The sequence below is a fragment of the Felis catus genome, chromosome A1 (assembly GCF_018350175.1).
Source record: "Felis catus isolate Fca126 chromosome A1, F.catus_Fca126_mat1.0, whole genome shotgun sequence".
NCBI lineage: Eukaryota > Metazoa > Chordata > Mammalia > Carnivora > Felidae > Felis > Felis catus.
This window is the reverse complement of record NC_058368.1, coordinates 84,742,973-84,759,821: the sequence shown is the minus strand read 5'-3', so window position 1 is coordinate 84,759,821 and position 16,849 is coordinate 84,742,973. Positions and strand designations below refer to the sequence as shown.

The following is a 16,849-nucleotide window of genomic DNA, read 5'->3' as shown; positions in this document are numbered from 1 at the left end:
ATTCATGATTTTATTTATTTGGGCCCTTTCTTTTTTTTATTTTTGATCAATCTGGCTAGGGACTTATCAATTTTGTTAATTCTTTCAAAGTAGCAGCTCCTGGTTCTATTGATCTGTTTTACTGGGTTTTTGTTTGTTTGTTTGTTTGTTTTTGTTTTAATTTCTGTATCATTGACTTCTGCTCTAATTTTTATTGTTTCCCTTCTTTTGCTGGTTTTGGGCTTTATTTGCTCTTCTTTTCCCAGCTTTTTTTAGGAGTAAGTTATCTATTTGAGACGTTTCTTCCACCTTTAGGAATGCCTGGATTGCTATTTACTTCCTTCTTCTGACTTTTCTGCGTACCTAAGGTTTTGGATGGTCGTGTTTTCATTTTCATTGGCTTCCATGTACTTTTTAATTTCCTCTTCAATTTCTTCATTAATGCATTCATTCTTTAGTTGGATGTTCTTTAATCTCCAAATATTCATGGCCATTCCAAATTTTTTGTTGTGATTTATTTCGAGTTCCGTGGTTTTGCATATGTGAAAATACACAAGGTATGATCTTGATTTTTTTTGTACTTGTTGAGGGCTGATTTGAGACCCAGTATGTGATATATTCTGGAGACTGTTCCAAGTCACTTGAGAGGAATGTGTATTCTACTGCTTTAGGAAAAAGTGTTCTGAATATATCTGTTATGTCTATCCAGTCCACTGTGTCATTCAAATCCATTGTATCCTTGTTGATTTTCTGCTTACATGATCTGTCCATTGATGTCAGTGATGTTTTGAAGTCCCCTACTATTATGGTATTATTATCAATAAATGTTTTTATGTTTTTGATTATTTGATTTATATATTTGTGTGCCTCACATTGGGGGTATAAATATTACACTTTTTAGATCTCTTGGTGGATAGACCCATTAATTATAATGCCCTTTTTTATCTCTTTTTATAGTCTTTATTTTAAAATTTAGTTTGTCTGATATAAATATGGCTACTACAGCTTCCTTTGATGAACATTAGCATAATAGTTAGTTCTCCATCCCCTTACTTTCAATCTGAAGTTTTCTTTAGGTCTGAAATGTGTCTCCCATAAGGAGCATATAGATGAGTCTTATTTTCTCATCCATTCTTATACCGTATGTCATTCGTTTGTAGCATTTAGTCCATTTACCTTTAGAGTGAGTACTGAATTATATGAACTTAGTGCCACTGTGTTGCATATAGAATTGGAGTTTCTGGTGATTTTCTCTGGTCTTTTCTAGTCTTTGTTGCTTTTGGTCTGATTTGTTTTGTTTTATCTTTTCTTCATTTAAAGAATCCCCCCTTAAAAATTTTTGCAGGGCTGGATTAGTGGTAACAAACTCCTTTAGTTTTTGTTTGTCTGGGAAACCTTTATCTCTCCTGTTTTGAATGAAAGCAGTACTGGATAAAGAATTCTTGGTTTCATACTTTTCTGGTTCAGCACATTGAATATATTCTGCCACTCCTTTATGGCCTGTCAAGTTTCTGTGGATAGGTCTGCTGTGAACTTCATCTGTCTTTGTTAAGTTAAGGACTTTTTTTCCTTGTGGCTTTTTATGATTCTTTACGTTTATGTGTATTCTGTGAATTTGACAATAATAGCCTTTGTGATGTTTGGTTTTTGTTGAATCTAAAGGCAGTTCAGTGTTTCTTTGATTTTGATGTGTGTCCTTCCACAGATTAGGAAAGTTTCCCCTATAATTTTCTGCACACTTTTCTCTCTGTTCATCTTCTGCGACACCTATGATTCAGTTGTTATTCCTTTTTAATAAGTCGCTGAGTTCCCTAAGTCTTGTATAGTGTTCTTTTCCCTTTATTTTCCTCTTTTTTTATGATTCATTATTCTCCATAATTTTATCTTCTATATCCCTGATTCGTTGCTCTGCTTCATCCATTCTTGCTGACATGGCATCTATTTGAGATTGCATCTTGGTTATAGCATTTTTAAATTTGGCCTAACAAGATTTTTTTTTTCTTTTATCTCTGCAGACAGGGATTCTCTGGTGTCTTCTATGGTTTTTTTCAACCCCAACCAGTATTCTTATTATCCTGGTTCTAAATTCTATTTCAGATATCTTACTTATACCTGTGTTGATTAAGTCTCTAGCTGTCATTTTTCCTGTTATTTCTTTTGGGGTGAATTCCTTTATTTTCTTATGTTGAAGACAAAATTAACAAAATAAATAATAAAAAATAAAACATTAAAACAAAACAAAAAAATCATATAAAGGAAGTTAGATCCTAGGTGTGTTTTGGTCTGCTTGTTGAAAAAAGGTTTATAGACTAGAGAAAAATCTAAAGGAAAAAAAAAGTAAGAAAAAATTTAAAAATTAAAAAAATAATAACACAATTAAATAAAAGAAATAGGAGAAACATTTTAAAACCATAAAAATAATGTAAAAAGAATAAAAATATTTTTTCTCTTTCTGTATCCAAGAAAAGGAAAGAAAAGAAAGAATGAAGAAAACAATATAAGCAAAATCAGAAGCAAGAAAATGAAAAAGAATAAATGAACCAGCCAACAGAATAAACCCTAATGACATTGCATCCAGTTTCCCCTAGAATTAAAACTGTGAAGCCCTCTATAGTCTGTACACCAAGGAGGTTGACTGACTTATAATGGTATTCTGGGGGTTGTGCTTAGAAGGCACAGATCATCAGGGTTTGTTGTAACAGCATAGCTCTCCACTAGATGGCGCTACGTAAATTGGATGGGTCAATGTGGTGCCCATGTGCATGTGCAGAGGAGGTGGAAATGGCTTCACCCAGCTCCCTAGTCTCTGGTATAGGTACTTCAAGCTCTCACTGACATGCAATCAAGCACCCCTCCTTTGCCTCAGGCTTCTGTCATCTCCCCACCTCTAGCCTGTCCTTGTCCAAACTGTCCATCTGCCAGGTGGTACCTCATACCAGGGTTTTATTTCAGATAGGTCTGTGTTTCAAAACCCCACCCTTCAGAGATTACCCATGGCTTGGACTCAAGCCTACTTTCTGTGGGAGGGCCTCAGTGAGCAATGTCCAGGTGTTTGTTTTCCCCAGAAAATTTTCATGTGATCACACAGCAACAGAAGTTCAGAGATTATGACAACACAGCTGGCATCAGGTTTCACCACACTCTGGTGTCTTAGTCCCAATACTAGCAAATATGGCTGCTCACCAGGGTCCACTGGGACCTTTGTCTGGGGAAGCTGTATAGCCTCTATCAAATAATCCCCAAGCAGGGCAATCATTTTTCCCTGTTTGGCACATGGGCCCCTCAGACCTCACTGTCTGGTCCTTAATTCTTCACCAGAGCATCACCAGGCACTGACTCTGAAACTTCAGACTCTGTGCTCCACTGTTTATAGAATCCTGGTGGTATTGAAACTCTCTTTTCTCCCTGTCAATTGTTTTGGAGAAAGATTTCTTATTCATTCCCCTGTGAGTGTTTTCACTCCATCTGTGTTTTTCTCTCCAGATACTTTTGGGGGGAATGGTTTTTATTGCACAATCTGATGTGCTGCACTCTCCAGGTTTCATTTTCTCCCTGTCGTCTCTCTGTGAAAACCACTCCCTACTTTCTCTGGCTTTTCTTTCCCCCAGTTCACCTCTCCACATTGCATATGTGCTGAGTTCTGTGACTCAGGTTATGCAGATGTTGTGTTAATCCTCGGATTAATCAAAATGGTTTGGTGGTGAAGTAGCTGCATTTCAGGGATAAGACAAGCCCAGGGTATACATGCTTTTCCACCATTGTATCTCCTCTTTATATTCTTGAATTAATTGTAAAACTTGTTTTCTTCTTTGTCAACAGTTTTTTGTACTTTATAGAATGTGTGTGCTAATTGATTAACATTTAATTACATTATTAGTTACTATTTGTACATATTCTCTGGCAAATTGGTTTTCATAGATACTATATCTTGGGTGTATGTAGTTTTACATCCCAGAACATCTGATAATCAACATATGTATATATGTTGGTAAAGCTTTTATTAACCTGTGGTAATAGTGTTTGTGTGACAAATCTAGTTTTATACCAAATAGAGGTGAAATCATGGGGAAACATGGTTTCATTAAAATACAACATCAAGATTTTTATAGAGGTGTTCTGTTGACCTCCCCCCCAACAGAACCTTCCTTTACTCTTATGCCATATGTTAGATTGAGCTGGTGTTATAACAATAAAGTTGGCTGTTGTAAATTTCTGGACTCCTTTATTTTTCTGGACAAAGCTATATCCCTTTTCTCATCTCACAAACATATGTAGATATCCAGGTCCAAAATGTATTATGATGCAGTAAAGATAATCCTGTTCCAATAAGAATACATGTAGAATTAATAATCATCCCAATATCAACAAATTCAACATCATAAATATGATTTGTGACTAATTTATGCATCAAGGCAGTGACAGAACAAAAGTATAAGTTACAAGTTTGTTTAGTAATTTTTCATAGGTTAGGAAGACTATGTAATTTTCATAAAATCATATTTAGGGCTGTTGTTGTTAATGCAGATGACCACTGATTCATGGCCACTTTTGATCCCATATGAATTAACCTATCATATAAACCTTGTTTCATTAAACTTCATGCCCTTTCCCATTGCTGAGTGCTGGCATTTGTTTCTATAAGGTTTTGGGCTTGGTTTATCCAATTTATTACTTCTAAGTTATCAGCCCAGGTAGCTTTACAACCTTGACTCTCATCTTGAAGTAACCACTCTAGTTTCCCCTTTTCTACAAATTTGTTTTCCTTTTTGGTGTACCTTTCCTTAGTAAAGACAAATTCTGTTTACCCTAAAATTCCAAGTTCAACCCCAAGGCTCCCAAAGCTCTTTGTTCTTTGGAGCTAATGTTTATTAATCCACCATAGGTGTTGTTGCCATTGTAAAGTAATAGCCTTAGTACAGTTTGGGTACAAATTTTGAACCCAAAAATTTTGAGCTCCCCATGTCAAAGTTAATTTGGTATTAGTTATTTTGAAGCACAATTTGTTTTGTGTGTATCAAAAGGTTTCCCATAACATTCATGGTCTTATACTTGAATTAGTATATGGGGGAGGTTGTGACCATCAATTTATTCCTAATAGTTTTTTTTCTCTTTTCTTTCCTTTATTTTTTATATGTTTTTATTTCTTTTGTTTATTTGTCTTAATCTATTTCATCCAAACACCATGGCTTGTGTATAGATTGAATATTTTGGAAGCTAGGGCAAGCTGCTGCTAATCGTTGTCTTTCATATTCTGCAGTCTATTGCAAAAAAATCATCCAAATTTATTGAAACACAGTGATCAGTTTGCTGAGTATTATAAATTATACAGGTAGGATTTGAATTTGGTGATATTTATTAGAACATTAATCCTAGCATGTGTTTCCTATAATAAATATATCCCAATAAGTAGGCACCAAAAGTTAAATGCCTATTTGAACTACTCTATGGAGTCATAAACATGTGGTGTAAGTTGTCAGTATAGTGTATAGCTGTGGTGCTCTTCCGGTGACATTAGTAAATCTAGCATGTAAACAGAAGATTTTATCACGGTGTAATAGAAAAGGGGGTGGAGATAAATATGCAGGCTTACGATAATCTAAGTTTACAGAGTTGCAAAGCATACTGAAAAATAGAACAGGCTTGGTCCTCAATCTGGGGATTAGCTGTCTACTCAGTTTTCATCTGTTTCTCATCCTGGTTAACAGCAAATGTTGCTTTAGGAGGAGCCCAGTGTCATAAATAGGAGTTGAAGTCCACTCAGGTGAAGGTGACTTTTTTAAAGTGATAAACATGGATCTGTGAGCTTATTTCCCTTAACTTGGAAGCACAGGAATATTTTAAGAGTACCTGGTGAGGTCCTTTCCTTTGCTCTCTCTCTCTGTCTCTCTCTCCTTTTTTTGAGAACTAATTTAGGAAGTCAGAAATCAAACCAGTACTTTGTTTTGGGACCTGAATTAGGCCTTGACAATAGGATAGTATATTCCCTTTTAATAAGGTGGGCTCATATCACCCTTTTTTAAACCTCATAGGTCATCCTGTTATCATTTCAAATAGGTAAAGTTGATGTTTGGCTAAAGGAGTAGACCTGAGAATCAAACACACCAGTGGAAGAACTTTTGGCTATGGTTGGTTAAAAGCTTCAGAAAATTTTGTTAATTAAATTTTAATTGCGCCATTAGTTCTTTCTACCAATCCAGAAGATTGAGGATGATAAGCACAGTGAAAATGCTGCATTATTGGCCAAACATTGCATATTGTTTCAATTATTTGTTCTGTGAAATGGGAGACTTTGTCACTATCTAGTTCTGAAGGAACTACCCAATCAGGAATAATTACTTTCAATTAATATTTTAGCTACTGTGAAGGCAGCAGCTATCTAACAGGGGAAGACTTTGACCCAGTGAGAAAACATGTAATTCATAATCAAAACATATTTACATCCTTGAGTAAGTGGTAAATGAATAAAGTCGATGTGTCATATTTCAAAGGGACTCTAGGAATGGAAAAGACCTTGAGATCCACTCAGTAATTGTGTTTAAGACAAATTGTACAGTGTTTATATAGCTTATAAGCAGCTTTTGGGAGAATTTTCCAAATGTATTGTTTTCCCCGTTATTTTTCAGGTCCCCAATTAATTAATTGATGAAAATATAATAAAAGGGGCATCTGGGAACTAAGAAACAATGGGTTTTCTATTGGCCCTTCCCATATCTGTGATAGGGAGTCTAATTCGACCCCGCCTTTTTTTCTTAGAAATATTTTCTTATGCCTTCAAAATAAGATTTTTAAAGTTTATTTATTTATTTTGAGAGTAAAAGGAAACAGGGGAGGGGCAGGGAGCAAGGGAGAGAAAGAAACCCAAGCAGGCTCCATGCTGTCATCATGGAGCCCAACATGGGCTTGATCTTTTGAATCATGAGATTATGCCCAGAGCTGAAATCCAGAGTCGATCACTTAACCAACTGAACAACCCAGGTGCCCCAAGATTTTTTTTTAATGAAAACTAATAGAGATTAAAGGAACACTCAAGAATATGTGTCAAGTCCACCTTCAAGGCTGCCAGGTTGGCAGCTGAATCAGCTAAATTGTTTCCTTTAACTTCTGTGGTGTCTGCATTTGCTTGTACAAGAAGTTTTTAATAGAAAGTTGTTTTAGTAATTGTATAGCTTCTAGTAATTGGGCTACTTATTTTCCATTTTTTTAATAGGTTGTCTAGTAGAGGTCAGAAATTCTCTTTATTTCCATAGTATGCCAAAGTAATGAGTGACTCCAAAAATATAATGGCTGTAACTATACATATTAGCAATTTTATCTTTTGCTAGCTGGCAAGCTCTAATGAGAGCTATCAATTCTGCCTGTTGAGTTTACTTAACGCTTTGTAAATAAGAGCTTTCAATAATATCAGGTAGTGATATGATAGCATACCCAGCTTGGTAATGTCCTTGTTCATCCTTAGATAAAACTTGATGGTGGACCATGTTAGATCTTCATTATCAAGAGGCATTCCCTGTAAATAATTTCCTGGTGTAAGAAGATAATCAGTTAACATAATACAATCATTAGTATTAAGGTGTTAAGTGCCCTCTAGTGTGGGTAGTAAAGTGAAAGAAGGATTCAGAATATGCCATTGCATTAGGTGATGGTAGTTGCAGATAAGAATGATTCATAAGAAGCAAGTCAGCTAGCAGAGAAATGTTGGGTATAATAAGCATTCAGAAGGCCTTCAGCTGAGTGACGCACATAGATAATTAAAGAAGAGCTCATAATTATTTTTCCAGTGGCTTTACAGTGGAGGGATGTGGCAGAAATAGCCCTTAAACAAGAGAGAAAGGACGCTTTAGCCTCTGAATCTAGTTGCTGGCTATGATATCTTAGTGGATGATAGTAATCACTATGTTTTTGAGCTAATACTCATAGGTAATGCCCTCTATTTTCATGTATAAAGGGGAAAAAAGGTAATTTATAGTTAAGGTGACCTGAAACTAGGGTCTGAGTTAATATATACCTTAGTGTTTCTGCAGATTTTTGTCCTTCAGGGGTCCAGATCATGGGTCAAGATTGGTTTAACTTTATTTTTAAAATTTTTTTTCCAACGTTTATTTATTTTTGGGACAGAGAGAGACAGAGCATGAATAGGGGAGGGGCAGAGAAAGAGGGAGACACAGAATCGGAAACAGGCTCCAGGCTCTGAGCCATCAGCCCAGAGCCCGACGCGGGGATCGAACTCCCGGACCGCGAGATCGTGACCTGGCTGAAGTCGGACGCTTAACCGACTGCGCCACCCAGGCGCCCCAAGGTTGGTTTAACTTTAATAGAGTTTTAAAAGTTTACTTATTTATTTGTGTGTGGGAGACAGAAATAATTTGAAGTAGGCCATGAACTGTCAGTGTGGAGCCCGACACAGGTTCAAACCCATGGGCCATGAGATCATGATTTGAGCCAAAATCAAGAGTCATATGCTTAACTGGCTGAGAGACCCAGGTGCCACTATCTTAAATATATTACATAAAGGTTGAATTATAATAGGAAAAATTAGGTATCTAGTTTTGGCAATAGCTTATAAGCCCTAGAAATCCTCTTAATTATCTCTTGGTTTTGGGCAAATGGAAAAAAAAAAAATTCCTCTTATTTTTTCAGCATCTGTCAATAGGCCATCTTTTGATATTATCCTATTTTGATGGTATTTTACTATAGATAAGTAAAATTGCAATATGTTTCTTGAGACTTTATGGCACTGAGAGGCCAGTTGTTTTAACAACAACAAAAAAAATAGAGTCCTTTTGAGAATTTGTTTCTGCGTTTAAGCACAGCAGTAGGCGATCTACATATTGAATAAGAGTAGAGTGTTCAGGAAAAATTCATTTCTTCTAAATCAGCTCTTAAGATCAGAGAAAAATATCCCTGTGGCATTACAGTCCAATCATATTGACGACCTTCCCAAGAGAAGGCAAATGGATATTGACTATCCTTACCTGCATGAATGTTAAAGAAGAAAAAGCACCCCTTAGGTAAACTGGTTAAAAAAAAAATCTGTCTGTCTATATATCTATATCTATATATTTATATTTGTATCTATATCTATGTCACATCTATATCTCTATCTATCGATCTAGGCATCAGTGGGTATAGCAGAAAGTATTGCATGGGGATTAGGAACTATAAGGTGGGTTTGCATGACAATGGTGATTATGGATCTCAAATCTTTGACAAATCTCCACCCTTTATCATGAGCTTTTGTTCCATAAATATTGGAGTGTTACAAGGGGGTACTACAAGGAATGTTTCCTTTTTAAGTAATCTTGAATAATTGTCCTAATTCCATTTATAGATTCAGATTTTAGTGAATATTTGAAAATACTGGGCAATGGTTTGGATTCATCTATAGTTATTTTATTGGAGGGGCAAACTTAAATTTTCCTATATCATTGGAAGAAGAGGATCATAATTATTCTGGCACGTGAGATAAGAAATGCTTGTTAACTTTACAGCCTTGATTAGCTTGACATAAAACCATAACCCTTGCAGAAATATCCTTTTGAGCTTCAATTATATTTTCTAAATTTAAACACAATTTTCCTTTCTGTGAGAAAGAGATATGAGTATTTTATTTTTGTAAAAAAATCATCACCAACTAGATGAATTGGATCACAATGTACCAAATGGAAAATATATTGTCCTGTTACATCTCTGAGTGGGAAAGTCATAGGTTTAGATTTATATACCTGGAGAGGTTGATTTGAAACCCTATCATTTGGATAATTTCTTTACTCTAAAGAGGGCAGTGTATCACAGTAGGGCTAAGTACAAATAATGTGTCTCCTGTGACCCTGAAGGCCTTATTAATTTCACCATCTATATTAATATCAATTTTTCCTAAAGTATTGGCAAGGAATAAGGGGAATATCTCTTGATTTTATATTAGCACCTCTATTATTTCTTTTTTATTATGTTGTTTTCAAATCCCATTTCAATTTATGACACTCTATTTTAATATGACCAAGCTTTTTATAATAATAACATGTATGGTCATAAGTTGAATTTTATTTTATCCTTTGGAATGTTTTTATGAGCTTTAGTTAACTGTTGAAGTTGAAAATTCATGACCTTGATAGGTTTAGCTTTCTCTTTTTGCTATTGTTGTGTTTTAGGTGACTGATATAGAAAAGATATGAGAGCAGAAGTGGCTAAGGAGGCCCATTCCACATCACATTGTCTAATGACGGTAGCCAACTTTTCATCTAAGTCTTCTGAGAAGGTAGAATTTAGCAATGGGTTATTTTGATGATTTTGAAAACTTACAGGAGACATCCCTGAAAACTTTAAAATCATAAAAAATCAAACATGTATTCTCCTTATTTGTGTCTATATAGTTGAATTTTAGTCCAGTCGATTTTTTAGGGAATATAGTAGATTTTGCCTGAGATAGTCTATGAGCAATATATCTATCTCTTTCTAAACCATATGATTCATATTTAGGAAAATCCTTTATAGGATTTTTCCATTTCTATTTTTTTCATTTATACTTTGGCTTTGCTGTCAGAATCAGCATATGCATAAGTCGCTATAACTCATGATACCCTGACTTCTTTGCCTTTAAAATAAGGTAAAATTCCTGAACAAACTTATAGGGATCTGCAATACGTTGGGCAAGTCCTTAGTCAGATTTTTAAGTTCTGTCCTTGTTCATGGAGCATAAATGAGGGCTGGTTCACCTTTCCCTATAATGAGCTTTTCATTGAATGGAGCTGCAATAACCTTTATGTCTTTGGTAGCTAGCTTATGATGCTTAGAGCTTTCAGAAGAAAAAGATTGTGGAGGTAGGGTAAATGAGTCAAAATACGAGTTCAGTTAGAAGTGGGTATAGAAAGGTAGGGAGAAAAAGAATTTCAGTAGCTGTTTTGGGCCCTTTTTCAGTTTTTCTATCATGTCTAAAAGTGCCTCATTAGTTTCCTGTAATGAAAGCAGCTTATCACTTTCTCTTTTAAAAGTTACTATACACCAGTTAAAGTATGGTTCCCATTCATATAGTTTAGTTTTGTAGCTGCTCTCTTAAATTGTACACTCAAGAAAATCAATTTAGACATGTCAAAAGAACCCCATTGGGACCATCTGAGGCTCAGGTTACCCTTGATTAGATCCTCTATTTAAACAATCACTTTCAAGGGTGCCTGGGTGGTTCAGTCAGTTAAGCATCAGACTTTGGCTCAGGTCATGGTCATGATCTCACGGTCCATGAGTTCGAGCCCCGTGTTGGGCTCTGTGCTGACAGCTCAGAGCCTGGAGCCTGTTTCAGATTCTGTGTTTCCCTCTCTCTCTGCCCCTCCCCTGTTCATGCTCTGTCTCTCTCTGTCTCAAAAATAAACATTAAAAAAAAATTTAAACAATCACTTGCAGGTAGAGGATCCACGTGGTTACAGACTGCCAGAGTTCCAGTGAGTGCTTGTTGCTTTCTTGGTTTTGCTTACCTTTGATGGATGGTTTCCCAGTAATTTTCATTTCACTTTACATTTAGAATAGTGCTTGAACCCGTCGCCCATTCCCCAGCCAAAATCCCAAAAGGAACCAGTTCCTGCCAGGGAATTTGCTTGTTCCCGCAAACACCCAACGCTGTGCTTCTGCAGAGCCACCGCTCCAGCAGCGGGTATGACTCCCTCCACTGCCACAGGGCCCCCCCTGAAGTGGATCACCGAAGGAGAAGCGAACTAAGCCTGCCCCTCCTGACCCCGTGCACCTTGCCTACCCACCCCAGCTAATAGGCCAGATCCCCAGCACCACAAGACTGGCAGTGTGCAAGTAGCCCAGATGGGCCACACCACCCCACAGTGAATCCCGCCCCTAGGAGAGGGGAAGAGAAGGCACACACCAGTCTGACTGTGGCCCCAGTGGTGGGCTGGGGGCAGACATCAGGTCTGACTGGGGCCCCACCCAAAAACTCCAGTTATACACCACAGCACAGGGAAAGTGCCCTGCAGGTCCGCGCCACTACAGGGATTATCCAAAATGACCAAACGGAAGAATTCCCCTCAAAAGAATCTCCAGGAAATAACAACAGCTAATGAGCTGATCAAAAAGGATTTAAATAATATAACAGAAAGTGAATTTAGAATAATAGTCATAAAATTAATTGCAGGGCTTGAAAACAGTATACAGGACAGCAGAGAATCTCTTGCTACAGAGATCAAGGGACTAAGGAACAGTCAGAAAGAGCTGAAAAACGCTTTAAACGAGATGCAAAATAAAATGGAAATGACCACGGCTCAGATTGAAGAGGCAGAAGAGAGAATAGGTGAACTAGAAGATAAAATTATGGAAAAAGAGGAAGCTGAGGAAAAGAGAGACAAAAAAAATCCAGGAGTATGAGGGGAAAAGTAGAGAACTAAGTGATGCACTAAAAAGAAATAATATACGCATTATTGGTATTCCAGAGGAGGAAGAGAGAGGGAAAGGTGCTGAAGATGTATTTGAAGAAATAATAGCTGAGAACTGCCCTGAACTGGGGAAGGAAAAAAGCATTGAAATCCAAGAGGCACAGAGAACTCCCTTCAGACGTAACTTGAATCGATCTTCTGCAGGACATATCATAGTGAAACTGACAAAATACAAGGATAAAGAGAAAATTCTGAAAGCAGCGAGGGATAAACGTGCCCTAACATATAAAGGGAGACCTATAAGACTCGTGACTGATCTCTCTTTTGAAACTTGGCAGGCCAGAAAGAATTGGCACGAGATTTTCAGGGTGCTAGACAGAAAAAATATGCAGCCGAGAATCCTTTATCCAGCAAGTCTGTCATTTAGAATAGAAGGAGAGATAAGGGTCTTCCCAAACAAACAAAAACTGAAGGAATTCATCACCACTAAACCAGCCCTACAAGAGATCCTAAGGGGGATCCTGTGAGACAAAGTACCAGAGACATCTCTACAAGCATAAAACATACAGACATCACAATAACTCTAAACCCATATCTTTCTATAATAACACTGAATGTAAATGGACTAAATGCGCCAACCAAAAAACATAGGGTATCAGAATGGATAAAAAAAACAAGACCCATCTATTTGCTTTCTACAAGAGACTCATTTTAGACCTGAGGACACGTTTAGATTGAGAGTGAGGGGATGGAGAACTATTTATCATGCTACTGGAAGCCAAAAGAAAGCTGGAGTAGTCATACTTATATCAGACAAACTAGACTTTAAATTAAAGGATGTAACAAGAGATGAAGAAGGGCATTATAGAATAATTACAGGGTCCATCCATCAGGAAGAGCTAACAATTATAAATGTCTATGCGCCAAATACCGGAGCCCCCAAATATATAAAACAATTACTCATAAACATAAGCAACCTTATTGATAAGAATGTGGTAATTGCAGGGCACTTTAACACTCCACTCACAGAAATGGATAGATCATCTAGACACACGGTCAATAAAGAAACAAGGGCCCTGAATGATACATTGGATCAGATGGACTTGACAGATATATTTAGAACTCTGCATCCCAAAGCAACAGAATATACTTTCTTCTCGAGTGCACATGGAACATTCTCCAAGATAGATCATATACTGGGTCACAAAACAGCCCTTCATAAATATACAAGAATTGAAATTATACCATGCATACTTTCAGACCACAATGCTATGAAGCTTGAAATCAACCACAGGAAAAAGTCTGGAAAACCTCCAAAGGCATGGAGGTTAAAGAACACCCTACTAAAGAATGAATGGGTCAACCAGGCAATTAGAGAAGAAATTAAAAAATATATGGAAACGAAAATGAAAATACAATAATCCAAACGCTTTGGGACGCAGCGAAGACAGTCCTGAGACGAAAATACATTGCAATCCAGGCCTATCTCAAGAAACAAGAAAAATCCCAAATACAAAATCTAACAGCACACCTAAAGGAAATAGAAGCAGAACAGCAAAGACACCCTAAACCCAGCAGAAGAAGAGAAATAATAAAGATCAGAGGAGAAATGAACAATATAGAATCTAAAAAAACTGCAGAGCAGATCAATGAAACCAAGAGTTGGTTTTTTGAAAAAATAAACAAAATTGACAAACCTCTAGCCAGGCTTCTCAAAAAGAAAAGGGAGATGACCCAAATAGATAAAATCATGAATGAAAATGGAATTATTACAACCAATCCCTCAGAGATACAAACAATGATCAGGGAATACTATGAAAAATTATATGCCAACAAACTGGACAACCTGGAAAAAATGGACAAATTCCTAAACACCCACACACTTCCAAAACTCAACCAGGAGGAAATAGAAAGCTTGAAGAGACCCATAGCCAGCGAAGAAATTGAATCGGTTATCAAAAATCTCCCAACAAATAAGAGTCCAGGACCAGATGGCCTCCCAGGGGAGTTCTACCAGACATTTAAAGCAGAGATAATACCTATCCTTCTCAAGCTATTCCAAGAAATAGAAAGGGAAGGAAAACTTCCAGACTCATTCTATGAAGCAAGTATTACTTTGATTCCTAAACCAGACAGAGACCCAGTAAAAAAAGAGAACTACAGGCCAATATCCCTGATGAATATGGATGCAAAAATTCTCAATAAGATACTGGCAAAGCGAATTCAACAGCATATAAAAAGAATTATTCACCATGATCAAGTGGGATTCATTCCTGGGATGCAGGGCTGGTTCAACATTCGCAAATCCATCAACGTGATACATCACATTAATAAAAGAAAAGATAAGAACCATATGATCCTGTCAACTGATGCACAAAAGGCCTTTGACAAAATCCAGCACCTTTCTTAATAATAACCCTTGAGAAAGTCGGGATAGAAGGAACATACTTAAAGATCATAAAAGCCATTTATGAATAGCCCACAGCTAACATCATCCTCAATGGAGAAAAGCTGAGAGCTTTATCCCTGAGATCAGGAACATGACAGGGATGCCCACTCTCACCACTGTTGTTTAACATAGGGTTGGAAGTGCTAGCATCACCAATCAGACAACAAAAGGACATCAAAGGCATCAAAATTGGCAAAGATGAAGTCAAGCTTTCGCTTTTTGCAGATGACATGATATTATACATGGAAAATCCAATAGACTCCACCCAAAGTCTGCTAGAACTGATGCATGAATTCAGCAAAGTTGCAGGATATGAAATCAATGTACAGAAATCAGTTGCATTTTTATACACTAACAATGAAGCTAAAGAAAGACAAATAAAGAAACTGATCCTATTCACAATTGCACCAAGAAGCATAAAATACCTAGGAATAAATCTAATCAAAGATGTAAAAGATCTGTATGCTGAAAACTATAGAAAGCTTATGAAGGTAATTGAAGAAGAAATAAAGAAATGGAAATACATTCCCTGCTCATGGATTGGAAGAATAAATATTGTCAAAATGTCAATACTACCCAAAGCTATCTACGCATTCAATGCAATCCCAATCAAAATTGCACCAGCATTCTTCTCGAAACTAGAACAAGCAATTCTAAAATTCATATGGAACCACAAAAGGCCCTGAATAGCCAAAGTAATCCTGCAGAAGAAGACCAAAGCAGGAAGCATCACAATCCCAGACTTTAGCCTCTACTACAAAGCTGTAATCATCAAGACAGCATGGTATTGGCACAAAAACAGACACATAGTCCAATGGAATAGAATAGAAACCCCAGAACTAGACCCACAAACGTATGGCCAACTAATCTTTGACAAAGCAGGAAAGAACATCCAATGGAAAAAAGACAGTCTCTTTAACAAATGGTGCTGGGACAACTGGACAGCAACATGCAGAAGGTTGAAACTAGACCACTTTCTCACACCACTCACAAAAATAAACTCAAAATGGATAAAGGACGTGAATGTGAGACAGGAAACCATCAACACCCTAGAGGAGAAAGCAGGAAAAGACCTCTCTGACCTCAGCCATAGCAATCTCTTTCTCGACACATCCCCAAAGGCAAGGGAATTAAAAGCAAAAATGAATTACTGGGACCTTATGAAGATAAAATCTTCTGCACAGCAAAGGAAACAACCAACAAAACTAAAAGGCAACCAACGGAATGGGAAAAGATATTTGCAAATGACATATTGGACAAAGGGCTAGTATCCAAAATCTATGAAGAGCTCACCAAACTCCACACCCGAAAAACAAATAACCCAGTGAAGAAATGGGCAGAAAACATGAATAGACACTTCTCTAAAGAAGACATCTGGATGGCCAACAGGCACATGAAAAGATGCTCAACGTCGCTCCTTATCAGGGAAATACAAATCAAAACCACACTCAGATATCACCTCATGCCAGTCAGAGTGGCCAAAATGAACAAATCAGGAGACTATAGATGCTGGCGAGGATGTGGAGAAATGGGAACCCTCTTGCACTGTTGGTGGGAATGCAAACTGGTGCAGCCACTCTGGAAAACAGTGTGGAGGTTCCTCAGAAAATTGAAAATAGACCTACCCTATGACCCAGCAATAGCACTGCTAGGAATTTACCCAAGGGATACAGGAGTACTGATGCATAGGGGCACTTGTACCCCAATGTTTATAGCAGCACTCTCAACAATAGCCAAATTATGGAAAGAGCCTAAATGTCCATCAACTGATGAATGGATAAAGAAATTATGATTTATATGCACAATGGAGTACTACATGGCAATGAGAAAGAACGAAATATGGCCCTTTGTAGCCACGTGGATGGAACTGGAGGGTGTGATGCTAAGTGAAATAAGCCATACAGAGAAAGACAGATACCATATGGTTTCACTCTTATGTGGATCCTGAGAAACTTAACAGAAACCCATGGGGGAGGGGAAGGAAAAAAAAAAAGAGGTTAGAGAGGGAGAAAGCCAAAGCATAAGTGACTCTTAAAAACTGAGAACAAACTGA

The 16,849-nt window shown here is 37.2% G+C and overlaps 1 protein-coding gene across 12 annotated transcripts in view; it reads right to left on the bottom strand.

Annotated features, from left to right (window-relative positions):
- Positions 1-16,849, bottom strand: part of LOC101085852 (olfactory receptor 2T8-like) — a 216,305-nt gene that overhangs the window by 126,174 nt on the left and 73,282 nt on the right. For 5 of the 12 annotated variants that reach the window (XM_045056451.1, XM_045056458.1, XM_045056448.1 and 2 more), the window contains one exon: positions 7,405-7,486. The exons of 4 other annotated variants lie outside the window; for them this stretch is intronic. The gene's annotated coding sequence lies outside the window, so the exon portion shown is untranslated. Of the gene's footprint in view, positions 1-2,511; positions 4,297-7,404; positions 7,501-16,849 lie in introns of those variants that run through there. 3 more of the 12 variants (XR_006597142.1, XR_006597137.1, XM_045056457.1) reach the window with 3 other exon arrangements.